General features: G+C 42.2%; 1 protein-coding gene across 3 annotated transcripts in view; it reads left to right on the top strand.

The window, feature by feature from the left end:
- FOXP1 (forkhead box P1) overlaps positions 1-12,791 on the top strand; it is a 385,773-nt gene that overhangs the window by 36,809 nt on the left and 336,173 nt on the right. For all 3 annotated transcript variants that reach the window (XM_034065980.1, XM_034065979.1, XM_031049209.2), the window contains exon 2: positions 8,873-9,000. The gene's annotated coding sequence lies outside the window, so the exon portion shown is untranslated. The remainder of the gene's footprint in view (positions 1-8,872; positions 9,001-12,791) is intronic.

Here is a 12,791-nt window from a genome sequence, read left to right as displayed (position 1 = left end):
TGAGGATGGGCAGAAAATGACCTAAAGCACCCTTCCTGCTGCTCTGCACAGCGCCAATGGGTGTGTGATGGGTGTCCCCTGTGCCACACCATCCTCTCTCTAGTGCCGGGACCTGCAGAGGCAGCAGCCAGCCAGGACTGTGGATATTGGCTCAGCGGTGTTTCACATATCACGAGGAATTTAGAACTGGAATTCAGCAAGTTTGCACAACTCTGTACTTCTGCCGTTCCATCAGCACACGCTGTCTTTCTGCCTTCCTCACTGCTTGCATCTCTAAGGATCCTGTGATTAACGGCCCAACTTGTACTCACGAGCATCCTAGCAGCAGTGCTGCAAAGTCCGCTGCTGCGCAGGGAGCGTGCCGGCAAGGGAACGGCAGTGCTGGGCGAGCTCAGGCCCGGCTGGGGCGGCTGCTCTGTGGTTTGTTGTGTCTGGTTTGGTTCCTTCTTTTCAAGTTGCAGTTGCATTTGGTCATTTGAAGCTTATTTTCCTAGTCTGGCCAAGCCAGCAGGATCCCAGTGCGCTGCAGGGGAACATAAAACATCAGCCTTTAAGCTGGAGTGCTCAGTAGATAAGGATTTTAAGACTCTTGCATCATGCACTGTGTCTTATGGGCTTACTTAGTATACTCTATTTGATTTAATTTAGATATTGAATAAGGAGAAACACTTTAATAGCCAGAAAAAGTACTGTATGGTGTAGAGCCTCTTGTTTTCTCATTGCCTTAAAGACAAGATGGCTGGGAGGGCTGATTTAGGCTGCAATTACATTTATTTAATTGTAGGAAGTAACAGGGTGTTTTCAGACTGCTTAAAAATGATGTTACACCTTATCTGTGCTGTGAAGTGTTTCAAAAAGCCAACAAGAATTCACCGGGCTTTTGTCTGATTTCGTATTTTCCATGACTGAAAATAAAGAATAACTTTTCAACCTTTGCAAAGATTAGGAAATGTGCAGAACTAGTGGATTATTTCAGTTGGATGGCTTGGGGAGGGCATGAAAAGTCAGTGGGTGGCTCTGGCAGTGGTCCCCCCCTTCCCTTCCCCATGTATAAGTACGAATAAAAGTTGTAACTGAGTCTCTACAAATGTTAGCTTGCATGCTGCTAGGTAGCCATTTATCTTGCTCAAAGGTTTGGTTTGCTGCTTGTTTGTATTGGCAGGATTGAGGATGGCTGGGGAGCAGGAGGTGCTGTTGGATGGCGTTCCCAGGAGATAAGGAGAACCTCAGGGATGTGGTTTACAGCGTTGCCTGCCTGGGGGGTCAGCCTCGGTGGCTGTGCTGTTGTCACCGCTTCACAGGAGGCTATGACAAGTGGCTGCTATCTGTGAGCAATATAGATTAACAGGGATAAGAAATAACAGACCTGCCATGGGAGATTTTACTGTAGCAGAGAATGAGGAGCTGGCAGGACAACTGAAATATTTGCAAGTCGTAAAGACAGTGGCTTCAGGATTGGGATTGTTTGCAGAGATCCCTTGGCTGGCCAAGATGTGCACGCTGGATCGCATTGCTCTAAAGGGCTTGTGTACCTTTTACTAAACACCACAAAAAGTGGATAAGTTTGTATCTATTAATTATTATTTTTATATATGCATTTATTATTTTATATAGTATATATTTATATATTGCACAATATGTTTTTGCATTTATTTATTATTTATAGATAACCTTTCATTTGAGACTATTAATTATTGCGTGAGTCTGCACCACCCTGCAGTAATCACAGTTGGGTATTCTCTCTCAGTCGGTGAGAGCTCGGAGGATCTTCAGGGTGGGTGAAAATCATCCCAGATGCAGGTTTAAGAAAACAAAGGGGGGAGAAAAGGAAGAAAAGGGAAAAGAAAAGCAGGCCTCCCAAAAGCTGTGGTGAAACACAGTATTAGCAAATGCTTCTAGGAAGCTTGACTGAGAGCCATATGGCAATGTGGGGAGTATGATCCATTGCTCCAAAAGTTGGTCTCTGAATCAGCCTATTGACTTCAACAACACTTAATCATGTGTTTTAACTCTTCTTTGAAAAGGCTTGAATTCCTGAATCATGTCCTCCGATTTTAACCACTAGACAGTACTTTGTTTTATGGTAGCAGACAAGTTCAGTCATATTTCTGTGACTAAGTTTGCAAGTTTTGACTGCATCACTACTGAAGTATGCTGATGAATATTCCCCTTCTTATCAAAATCCAAACATTTGCCTCTGTCCTTGAATTTTAGGGTGAAACTGAGTGTCTTCCTGGGATGAGGTTGATGAGATGCTGCAGGATAGTCTGTAATCTTTGTATGTTCATCTGCGGAGCATTGTGGATCCCGTGATGGTGAAAACAGTGATCTAGAATTACTGCCCTGAATTCAGCTTTCAAAAGCCCTGGGTGTTCGTGGTTTGGTTAGTATATGGGTGATTGAACCCATATACTAACATAAGAACACAAGAACTAGTCACATGAGTCCAAATTTGGATTGTAGTTGAATGCTGAAAGACATCCTGGAGCCTCACACATGCCTGTGATCCGTCAGAGATGATTTGGACTCTGTGTTTGGTGAAAGGGAATGGTGGGCAGCTCTTTGGGATGTGCTGGTTAATTTCTGTTGCATCCACAAGTCCCCTTTGCCCTGGTGTTACTGTGCGGGTAGAGCTGCTGAGTACCAGGGCATGGGTGTTGGCGGGACCAGTAGGCTCTGTTCACAACTACCACAGTATCAAAAATGCAGGGGATGTGTGTTTTTCTGCACCAGTCTATCCCTTATTAACAGGAAACTCTGGGCAAACCCCTGTGCTGCTACCTGGTTCGGCATACAGCAGGGCAAAAATCCTGTCTCAGCCTGTTCCCAGGGAGGGGGTGCATGAGCTTTGCTTTCATCCCTAAGAATCATTATATTTCAGTAGATTTTTTTGCCTCACCTTTCCATGTTTTTACAGCTAAAGCAGTTTTTACTTCCCAACTTTCAACATCTGGAATTCGGTTTTAGTTTATTAAAAAAAAAAAAATCAAAATCCACAGTCTGGATGAAACACCAATGCCTTTGTGTTTGCCCACAATTTCTAGCTTTAATTTTGTATCCTTGGCAAATGCCAGAAATCTGAAGTAGTTGCATGTTCAGTAGCTGCCGTTTTCTGCTGCATCTTAGTCTTAACCATTTCTTCTTTAATTATTTTTCCTGTTAGACACTTTTCTAATTGGGGATAATACCAAAATGATTAATCAAATTAAGCATGAGAGCAAAGTGGCTGATGCACAAAGCTGTGTGGAGCTGCTGTCTTCTGCAGCAAGGTTGTCTCCCTGTAGCTGAAGTTCCTTAATGGGCCTCTTAGGCTCTTATTATTTTAATAAGGTAGTGTGTACATCCCGTTGACTTCAGTTGTTGATTGGGATTCCTGACAGCAGAAAATTAAGCCCCTTCTTTGTGACTGAGCTGAAGGCCAGATTTTCAAGGATTTTCAAATGCTTAGCACCCATAATTGGGGTTAGATTTATTTATTCATTTTATTTTATTGGAAAAAGTTTAATTCTCATTGGACACCTAAATAAAGGTGAGAGATTATGATACTTGTAGCAACTGGTATTTCTGGGGTATGATGAAGTTCTTTTAGAAGAACCTGGCACATAATGAGCTATTTACTTTGCTGTCCAATAAGAGTTCTGTTGTTCTGCATTTCTGCTTTGTTTGCAGATGCCATTTCTGCAAATTCTGTTTTTCGAGGAGAAAATTCCTTTCTTCTATCCCTTTTTTTCTGTGTTTTCTGTAGTGGTTGTGGGAGAAGGAGGGGCAGAAAGAGTTGTGAGTAAATTGGACAACTGTAGGAAAAAAGGGGGACATACAAAATCAAGTGTTCTACTTGCGTAATCTGTTTAACACCAGTGAGGCTCGGAGCCTTCTGGGACATGGGAATAAAAGGAACATCTGTGCTGGCCACATGGCATGCTCTGGAGGAGCCCTCCATCCCAAGCAGCTCTGCTCTATTTGCAAATAAAAGCTCTAACCAACATCAAAAAGTTGAGGTGGATCCCAGCTGAAAGGGGAGAACAAATGTTACTGGTTGGTGTAATGAAGTTCCTCATGCAAACAGCCTTCGTGGTCTGGTCTTTCTAAGGATGCTTTGAGCATGTGATTTTAACAGCAATTTCTTTAAAGAGAAAAAAAGAAAAAGGAAGAAAAGTGTTACTTTTTTTAATTATATATATGTATTGAAAGATTTTAGGAGATTCAACGTTTCAATCTGCAGTCAATTACAGGTGGATGAAGTAGTAATAAGAATAGGGATGGTAGCATGGATTTCTGGGAGGTAGGCTGCTTTGTTTGGTTGGTTTTGGGGAGGGAGTGTGGTGTGGGGTTTGTTTGTTTGCTTTTTCACCTGGATGTAGGCATCCTGAGATTCCAAGGCTTTCCAGGTTGATCTTACTCCTTTTATTTTGCTGGTGGCTGGTAAACAGCTCCATCATTAGGCAGGGCCCTGGGGAGCTGCAGCTGCTCCAGCCCTGTTTCCCCTGGGACACTCACTGAAGGGGAGGGTAAACAAGGCAGCAGTGCATTTTATTTCCACTTTCAACCTGTTTGAGTGCAGTAATTCTTGCAAGGACACATCTGGTTTAGGGCTTTGCATTTTCTAGGCAGGCTTTATTGTTTTTAACAGAGTTGTGTATCAGCAAGCTGGGTAGTCTGTACCAAGAAGGCATGTATTTTTTTTAATATGTAAATAGGAAAGGATGCTGTTCCATCTTTATTCCAATATACCCAGGGTGGCAATAACGCTTTTTAAATCCCTGTGAAACAGATTGTATATGGCAAAATTAATGTCTCAACTCTCCAAGTATTTTCTCTAAAATATTTGAATTTTTGCATTTATTATGCCACTTGTTTAAAATAGCGAACGGCATCAGCCGTGCATTCAAAGCTTAATTGGTGGAACACAGATTTATTCTAATTTAAAACAGTCACTTAAAAACAGTTTTGTATATATGTATACATGGGCACAACTTTTCCTACAGTTGTCTGTTTTGGAGCGGTCTCTTAGGCACTGATGTACAAGTTGAACCTGTTTTCTTTTGTGCAACATGACTTTGAGAAATTGTCAGTTAAAACAGCATTCTGTAGTTGCACTGCAGTCAGTAAACAGCCTAATGTGAGTGGTGCGTAAGATGATTGAAGTGCTGCCTTTCATTGGGCTTTGAAATGTACTGTGCCAAACATGGTCCCCAGGTGTATGTGAATCAATGAGTGTATGTTGGAGAAAGCTGCTTTAATGGAAATCTGGCCAAGTAACAAAATGATGTGTCCATCAGCAATTGCCACTGCAGGATGGTGATGGAAGAGCAGCAGCAGAACTGCAGCCAGGCAGGGCTTGGGTATCTGGAGAAGCTTTGGGTCAGTTTCCACTTTTTTCAGTCACATTTTTGATTTGTCCCTGTCCATCTTGTCCTGCTCCTTGCTCTCATTTCGTAAGGACTTTTTCTCTGCCACTCATTTTCTCCTTGAAACTGGGCTGTGTTATGCCACATCTGGTAGCAGTGGGGTGTTTTGCAGCTCACTGATGGCCTGGGGGGGCTTTGCTGCACTGATGAGGGTCAGTAACAGGTAGCCTGTTTTCACGTCCAATCCATGACTTGCTCTGGTAGAGCATGGGAATTTCGAATGATTCCTAGTTGTGCAGCTGCTTGCCTTTTTCTCCCAGTGCACCTCTTCTAATTTCCCTGAGCACATGGTTGAGTATCTGCTGCTTGTCAGGTTTGTCTTGACTGATGTAGGAAGCTCTGTGGTACCCAGCCAGCCCTTTGCATGGGGTGGCATTTCCAGCCTGTGCTACCTGAGCAGGGCTGGATGTGATGCAGTGGTCCATAGTGGTGCATCAAATCATCTTAGCTGTGTGCCTTTGCCTTTGAGATTTAAATACTGAAATATTAAAACTTGTCTTTCAAATCTGTTAAACATTATGAAGATTAATTTTTGTTGGGGGCAGATTAATAGGTTTCCTATTCTGATTAATACAGTGATAATAAAAATGTTGTGATTGCTGGAATTAATGAAGCCCAGATTTCTGTTTCTAGGCTTGATTGACTTTGTACTTCAGTTATGCTAAAGCTGCTGCATCTCATTGCCCCTTATTTAGCTGTAGCCTTTGGAGGATGTGTATGAGAGGAAGACAGCACAGGTTTGTGCTGGAGGTCTGTAGTGGAGGTCTTATCAAAGAATCTTTTGGGGGAGAAGTTTTGTCAAAGAGCAGTCAAGAGTTTTGCCCATGTTGCAGCATTATTAGTTCCTCTGTCTTTAATCCAGCAGGCTATTTTTGTGAAAGTTGTAGAAGAGGAGTGCCCAACTCAGATGTGTGGGCACATCATTAGAAGCTTCAATTTGTCAATGCCAGATCGAACTAAATTGTGTGGGTAGATCATTAAAGGCTTCAGTTTATCAGAACCAATCTACTATCTTTTCCTCTCCCTCCTCCGCCCTTCCCTTCAGCAGTACATGTGGTTTCCCCACCCCCAGGTTCTCCTGCACTGAGGTCCATAGAAGTGCCCTGGCCACACTGGGCTCCCTCCTGGCGTGCAGCCACAGTGCTGGGCTCAGCCTGGAGCTGTCAGTGTGCCAGTGAACCAGCCTGCTGTTGGAGAAGCTGATCAAATGGCTATGGAGGCCTCCAGTGGTACAAGCCCCAGAGTTAATGCTGTGAGAGCTGATGTCTTTGGGAGCTCTCTGCTCCAATTAATCCCAAGGGATTCCAAAGATGCAGGTGGGGCACAGCCAGTACATGGTGATCACATAAGCCTTGTTTCCTTGGGAAACCTGGCTGAAGAAATGTTTTGTGGAGTATTTTGATGAGGTCAGTTTTTGATGGAGTAAGAAACACCTGTTTTTCTGGGTGCGCTGTCAGAGTTCAGGCCACACTAGGATGCCTTTACCTACTTCTAACAATGTTTCTTGTTCCTTGTGTAGAAGCTCTCCCAACTTTCAATTCTGCTTTTTTTTTTTTGGCACAAAGATGCAAAGATACTGCTTATGTTTAAGTAGGGATGTGAGGGAGAAGAGTGATCTGGAGGTGAGGATAGTGCTTCTGGATAACATAGCCCTCTGCTGCTGCAGACCAAATTTGTTATTTAACCAAGTCATTTTGCCTCAGAAGTCACAAAAACTATGAAATCTTTTGAGCAAGCGTTAACCAAAATGAGCCTAACGGTAATTTCCTGCTCTATAGACATGTCACAGATAAAATTACTAAGCAGGTGAATGCTGTGGTGCAGCAGGTCAGCTGGAGAAATCTTGCCCAACATGTGTAGCTGCAGCTTTCTGCTCGGCTACATACCCATCTGCATATCTGTCATCAAACACAGCAATAAAGCAAGCCTTGGATGTGTGTTTCTGACACTTGCTTCTCTCAAGTGCTCTGTTCCTCATGAATAAAATACAACTGATGCAAGATGCAGGTCACTTTTGGTTTGCAGGTATTTCAGAGTCCCTAAGAAATAAATCATGTTTAGCATAAATGCTCTTTAAAACTCTCTTTTGGATCTATTTTTATTGTGTAGCACAGTTTTATAATAGGGTCACATAATTCCTATATTTAGATTTCTGAACTCTTGTGATCTTCTTTGAGCTGTTACATTGCATTCAGCAAAGAATGGGAGAAAACCCCAAGGCCAGAGAAGTACCTGTTTTTTGTCTCATGGAATTTCATGCAGTTGTTGCGAAGACAGAAGCTTCCAGATGTTCCTCAGGAAAGCTGCATTGGGCTGCCAAAATAATTAACTCTATGAGGTTAATTTGGAGATGGCAGTTCTTGCCACTGCCAAAATGCTGGTAGATGTGAAAAAGCTGGGAACAGCCACTGTTCTTAGCTGTCACAGGGATGCTATGGAGGAAGAGGGTTGGGGAAGGAAGAGGTCAGAAGCACCACATGTGATACTTGCTTTCCTATTTTTCCTACCCCTGTCCCTTAGGACATTTTCACATGTTGTAAAGTTTGTTTTCCCCTTTGGGGTTTATTGCCACGGGTCCCTGTTGTGTGGTGATCCAAGGAGCTGAGGGAGAGTGGGTGCATCCATTAGGATAGCAAATTCCCTTCCCCAGCCTGGGCAGGCAGCAGAGTTGCTGTTTAAATCCCATGTGGTTTCATGGGTGCAGTGCAGAACAGCTCCAGGAACACCTCTGTTCATATTTCTGAATATGTGTTTTTGCTCAGTGTGGATACTTTGTCAGTGAAGAAATTATACATTTTATTTTAAAATACCCTTATTAGTGAAATGGATGCTTCATTTGTACAGTGAGCAACTTCCTCTGAGCTAAGCTTAAACTCAATCTGTGTTACTAATAGCTGAGGAAAAAAAATATACTAATTGGTATTTCTTAACTGATGTTTGCAAATTTTGCCTTTTCACCCTGAACATCAAATAGTTTTTATGTGTTTTTCCTTATCTCGGAGGAAAGATTATTACCAACAAGAGATTCTACATTTTGTTAAGGTTTTGCCAGGATGCAGGGAGTGAAGGCAGAGAGTAAATATTTCAGAAATTCAGAGACTGTTATATTTTGATAATGCAAAGTAGGTTAAAGTATCTGGATTTTTGTGCACAGTGAAGTGTTTTCGAGCAGAATATGGGCTTGGATGTTGACACATTTTGCTATTTAAAAGGAACATAAGCTTGCCTGTCGGAGGAGCATGTTGCAAATGTGAAATAAGTGTGTCTTTTAAAACCTTTCTTAATATTGTAAGATTCAGTTTTATTTAAAGCCAAATAAAGTCTGCTGTGTGAAAATGTTTGATACCTTGTAATGCTCTCCCCACCTCCAGCATTTATAACCACCTTTTATTTTCAAAGAAAAATGGTAGGCTTTGATATGATTCTAACTGAGTGAAGTTTTAAAACATGTTTTTGTCTTTCAGTCTCCTGAGAACATTTTTTCTGAGTGACTCCGGCTTCCAGACACATTTGCCATGATAAGGGTTTCAATCCTTTCCCATCTTTGCCCTGAGTCATGAGTGGATATGTGTGATGCCTGCAAGTAAAACTGGTGAGTTGTCAAACGTGAGTTTGCAGTAACTCTCACTTACTCTTTCTTACAATCTCTCTTTCACCCTTTTCTTCCCTTTATATATGGTGGGACGTGGGATTTCTTTTTTGTATTGTCTATGATTTAAAGAATAGCAGTGACTTGCTTTTAACACACACACACACGCAACACACACACACACACACACACACACAAAGGACCTTCATTGTAATGAAAAAGCAGTAATACCAAATGTTATCACTATAGAAAAAATATTCACTTCCTTCCTTTTTTCTCTCCATCCCTCAAATCCTATGAGCTAGGGGGTCCTTGGTGGTGAAACTGGAGTTCAACAACGCAGGCAGAGCTATTGCCTGAAACTGAAGCCTTGCAGATAGACAGGGTCTAAACATGCTTATGTGGGCAATCCATGTCATTATTAAATATAAATATGGAGAGGTCTCCTCTCCATCATGTGTCACTTGATGGACCCTCAAAGGAGCCATTGCCAACAAATAATTAGCTCCACTGTTTGCTGCACTTGCATCCCAGTGACAAAATGGTGTCACTGGTACACAGGAGAGCTGTCTTGTCACATGTGCTTGCCCTGTTTAGTGTGGTGTTGGTGTTGCAGTGCCCAGCCTGGAGGAATGTGGGGGTAATGGCTTTAATAGTGGGTTTTGGCCTGGGTGCACTTGATCAAGCTTGAGAGGGTGATGTGGGGCAACCCCTTCTATGTTAATGGGCAATTGCCATTTCCCTGTGGTGTTAGCCACCTGAGAAGCCTGTTTGTCCCTTTTGTGCCAAGTGAGTGGTGGTTGTGCCTTTCCTGGCTGTCTCTGTCTCCCAGCAGCTTGGCACAGAGAGCCTTGCTGTGCCCTCTCTTCTTACCCAGGGTGAGAAGAGGGGCAATATTTCTTCATTAATCAGAAGACTGAGGTTGGGGAAAACAAGAGTCATCTGAGTTTACAGGAAAATTGGAAGGTCTATGTAAGAAATCTTTCAAAACTCAGAAATCTGCATAATTAAATTATGTAGGGAATGGGAACACAAGTAGTTTAAAAAAAATCAGTTTTCTGTTATATGTTTTAAATCCCTCTGTGTGGTAGAAAGTGCATTTCAATTCAAAGATTATAAAACCTGAGAAATTCACACATCAGTGAATTGTTATTTCTTTTTTTTTAAGTTTCCATTTTTTCTTTCTTTTTCTTTTTTTTTTTTTCCAGAGGTAGCATAATTACCATGTCATTTAGCAAAGATTATAATAGCTGTTCAGTTTTTGCCGACTGGTGTAGTAAACAGTTGAATAAACCCATATGGCAGCTCAAAGTGTGCATGCAGGAGAGGGATTCTTACCATTTCCTTCCTGTCTGAATTACCACCCTCACTGATAGGACTGAGATCCCCAAACGGGGACCAACTCCAGACTTCTCCAGTGGTGCAAAAATTTCTCACTGCTCTGTCATGCGTGAATCAATTGATATTAATCACGGTGGCTAGCTAATTAATTATTTCTTTGTGCCTATGAAGTATGCATGGAAAACTTGGGGTTATACACAAGGTACATTGCAAGCTACATGCCTCTATTTAAAGCAGTCTATCTATTTCTTTAATACTTATTTAATAACTGTAAATAATGATTAGAGTCCAAATCTCACCATCCAGGTTACTATTTAAGATTGCGGCCCTTCTAAGGCTGGCATGGGTTAAGTTTGACTTCGCCGGGTGTTGTGATAGCCCCATGGCACTGCCTGTAAAGAGACTTTGTGTCTGGTCCCAGTGGTGGCAAATGGAAGGAAATGGTAAATTGAAATTCCAGGTTGAGTTATGGAGGTGTGGAGCTGTGGCCAACTGGCATCTGGAGTAAAGACAGAGTGTTTGAGTAGTGTGCCCTCTGGATAGCTTCAGCATTAAAAAATAAAAGCAATGAAAAGAAGGATTGTTAACTCTCTCCAAATGCTGGTTTGAACAAAGAAAAAGACTCATGCTATTCCTCTTAAAATTCACTTACTTCCAGTTATCTTAAAATTTTCATGTCATGTAATAGCTTTAAAATACCTTCTGAATGCATTAGATTCTCTAGGTGCTTAGAAAATACTGCAAAATAATAATAGGAAATGACCAGGCATTGAGCATTCCCACTGGAAAGGAGCAGTTGGCCAAAACTGGTGCTTGTGTTCATCTTAACCCTGATGTACGACCAGCCCTCCACCATAATTCTATCAAGAGATGGTAAGTTGCCTAGCAATGTGCTGACTGCAGAGGGTACGTGTTGAGCTAATTCAGTTTTTGTTCTCGTTTTCCTGGAGAGTTCAGCTTAAAGGAGTGATCCTTTCTCCAGCTGCAGCAAGAGCCACTTCTCAACGGTCTCTCTTGTTCCCTACTTGAGTGTCCCTGGTGATGTCAGGAATTCATTCACCGCCGTATGCGGTTTAGAAGTTTCCAGCTTATTGAGTAACCAAATGTGGTTTCTGCTGATTGTGTTGACTGAATACATAGGACCTTTCGAAGAGGCAAGGGTTCTATTTAAAGCAGAGCGTTTAGTTGTATGCCATTTTATGGCAGGCAAAGGTCATCTGGGGTAAGCAGCCAGAACACTGAATTGCCTCATTGCAGCACCTAGGAAAATGAGACAGAAAGATAGGGTAAAGGTTTTAACAAATTGCTCAGAGTTATAAATTTTTAAAGTCAAGGAACTGGTGCTGTGTACGTTTTAAAATTAGAGATACCCGTGCTTGTACAATGAATTAAGAACAGAACAAATCGGAATAATGGGGTGGCACAAAACCCCGAGTTGTGCAGTGAGTTGCTGGCTCACAGTGTTAGAAACCTGCCATGTCCCTGCATGGCTGGAGGTTTTTTCACCAGGCTTCCTAGTGACCTTTTCTTGCAAGAATGCTCAGTCCTGTTGCAGTCCTCTTCTCTAGTGACAGGCTCCTGGTTACACAGAGTGCTTTGTTTGCTTCTTGTAATAGACAAGGGGGCAAAAGCCAGATTTGTCCACAGCTGCATAGCAGTGGGTTCCTGCAGGTCAGTGGGTTGTGCTAACCCAGACGTCTGTTGGTGGAATGGGGGGAATGGGGCAGAGCTCCAGGAACTGAGCCTGGTATCCCTGGCAGAACTGCACAGTTAGAGAGGTGGCGGCAGCCCAGAGATGGCACTTCTGTCCTCACAGCATCTCCCTTCCTCCATAAAGCATCAGTGGCTACAGAAAGACTTTGTTTTTCTGAAACTTTTCTGCCCATGGAACTTTTCTCTGTGGTGGAGGGGAGGAGAGAAGAAGTAATTTTAACAATTTAATATACTGCGTAATGTGTTTTATAAGCTGGTGTGAATGCTCCTAAGTATTTTGGTCTTTTTTCATAACACAATGAACCTAATATTGGTAAAAATACAGATCTTAGCTGCCACCATAAAGAGAGGCTAGATTTAATAAACAGTTATGAATGTTGGCAGCTGCCTATCAGATTGTATAACATCGGCTATAGCACATGAAGACAGTGTCAACTTACATTTTATCTCAGAAGTATTTTCAAAGCATTTATTTTGCTTTCTCTTGAGTCCTTAACCTAATTCAAGTTATATAATTGGCGGAATATTTTTCCACACCGCTAATTGGCTGGGTGCCAGCGTGGAAACCATTGTCTGACTTGATGATGATCAGGAATTAACATGACATTTGCGTGGTGGTAATGGAATACATTAGTAATGTAATTCATGACTGTAAGAAAGAGACCATCATCTCCCACCTCTGATCAGCAGGAGGGGCTGGGAGGATGATGAAATGCTCCCAGCAGGCACCTCACAGCAGT

This window comes from Melopsittacus undulatus, chromosome 9 (genome assembly GCF_012275295.1).
Source record: "Melopsittacus undulatus isolate bMelUnd1 chromosome 9, bMelUnd1.mat.Z, whole genome shotgun sequence".
Taxonomy (NCBI): Eukaryota; Metazoa; Chordata; class Aves; order Psittaciformes; family Psittaculidae; genus Melopsittacus; species Melopsittacus undulatus.
Note: the sequence above shows the minus strand (reverse complement) of the source record. Positions and strands in the feature narration are given on the sequence as shown.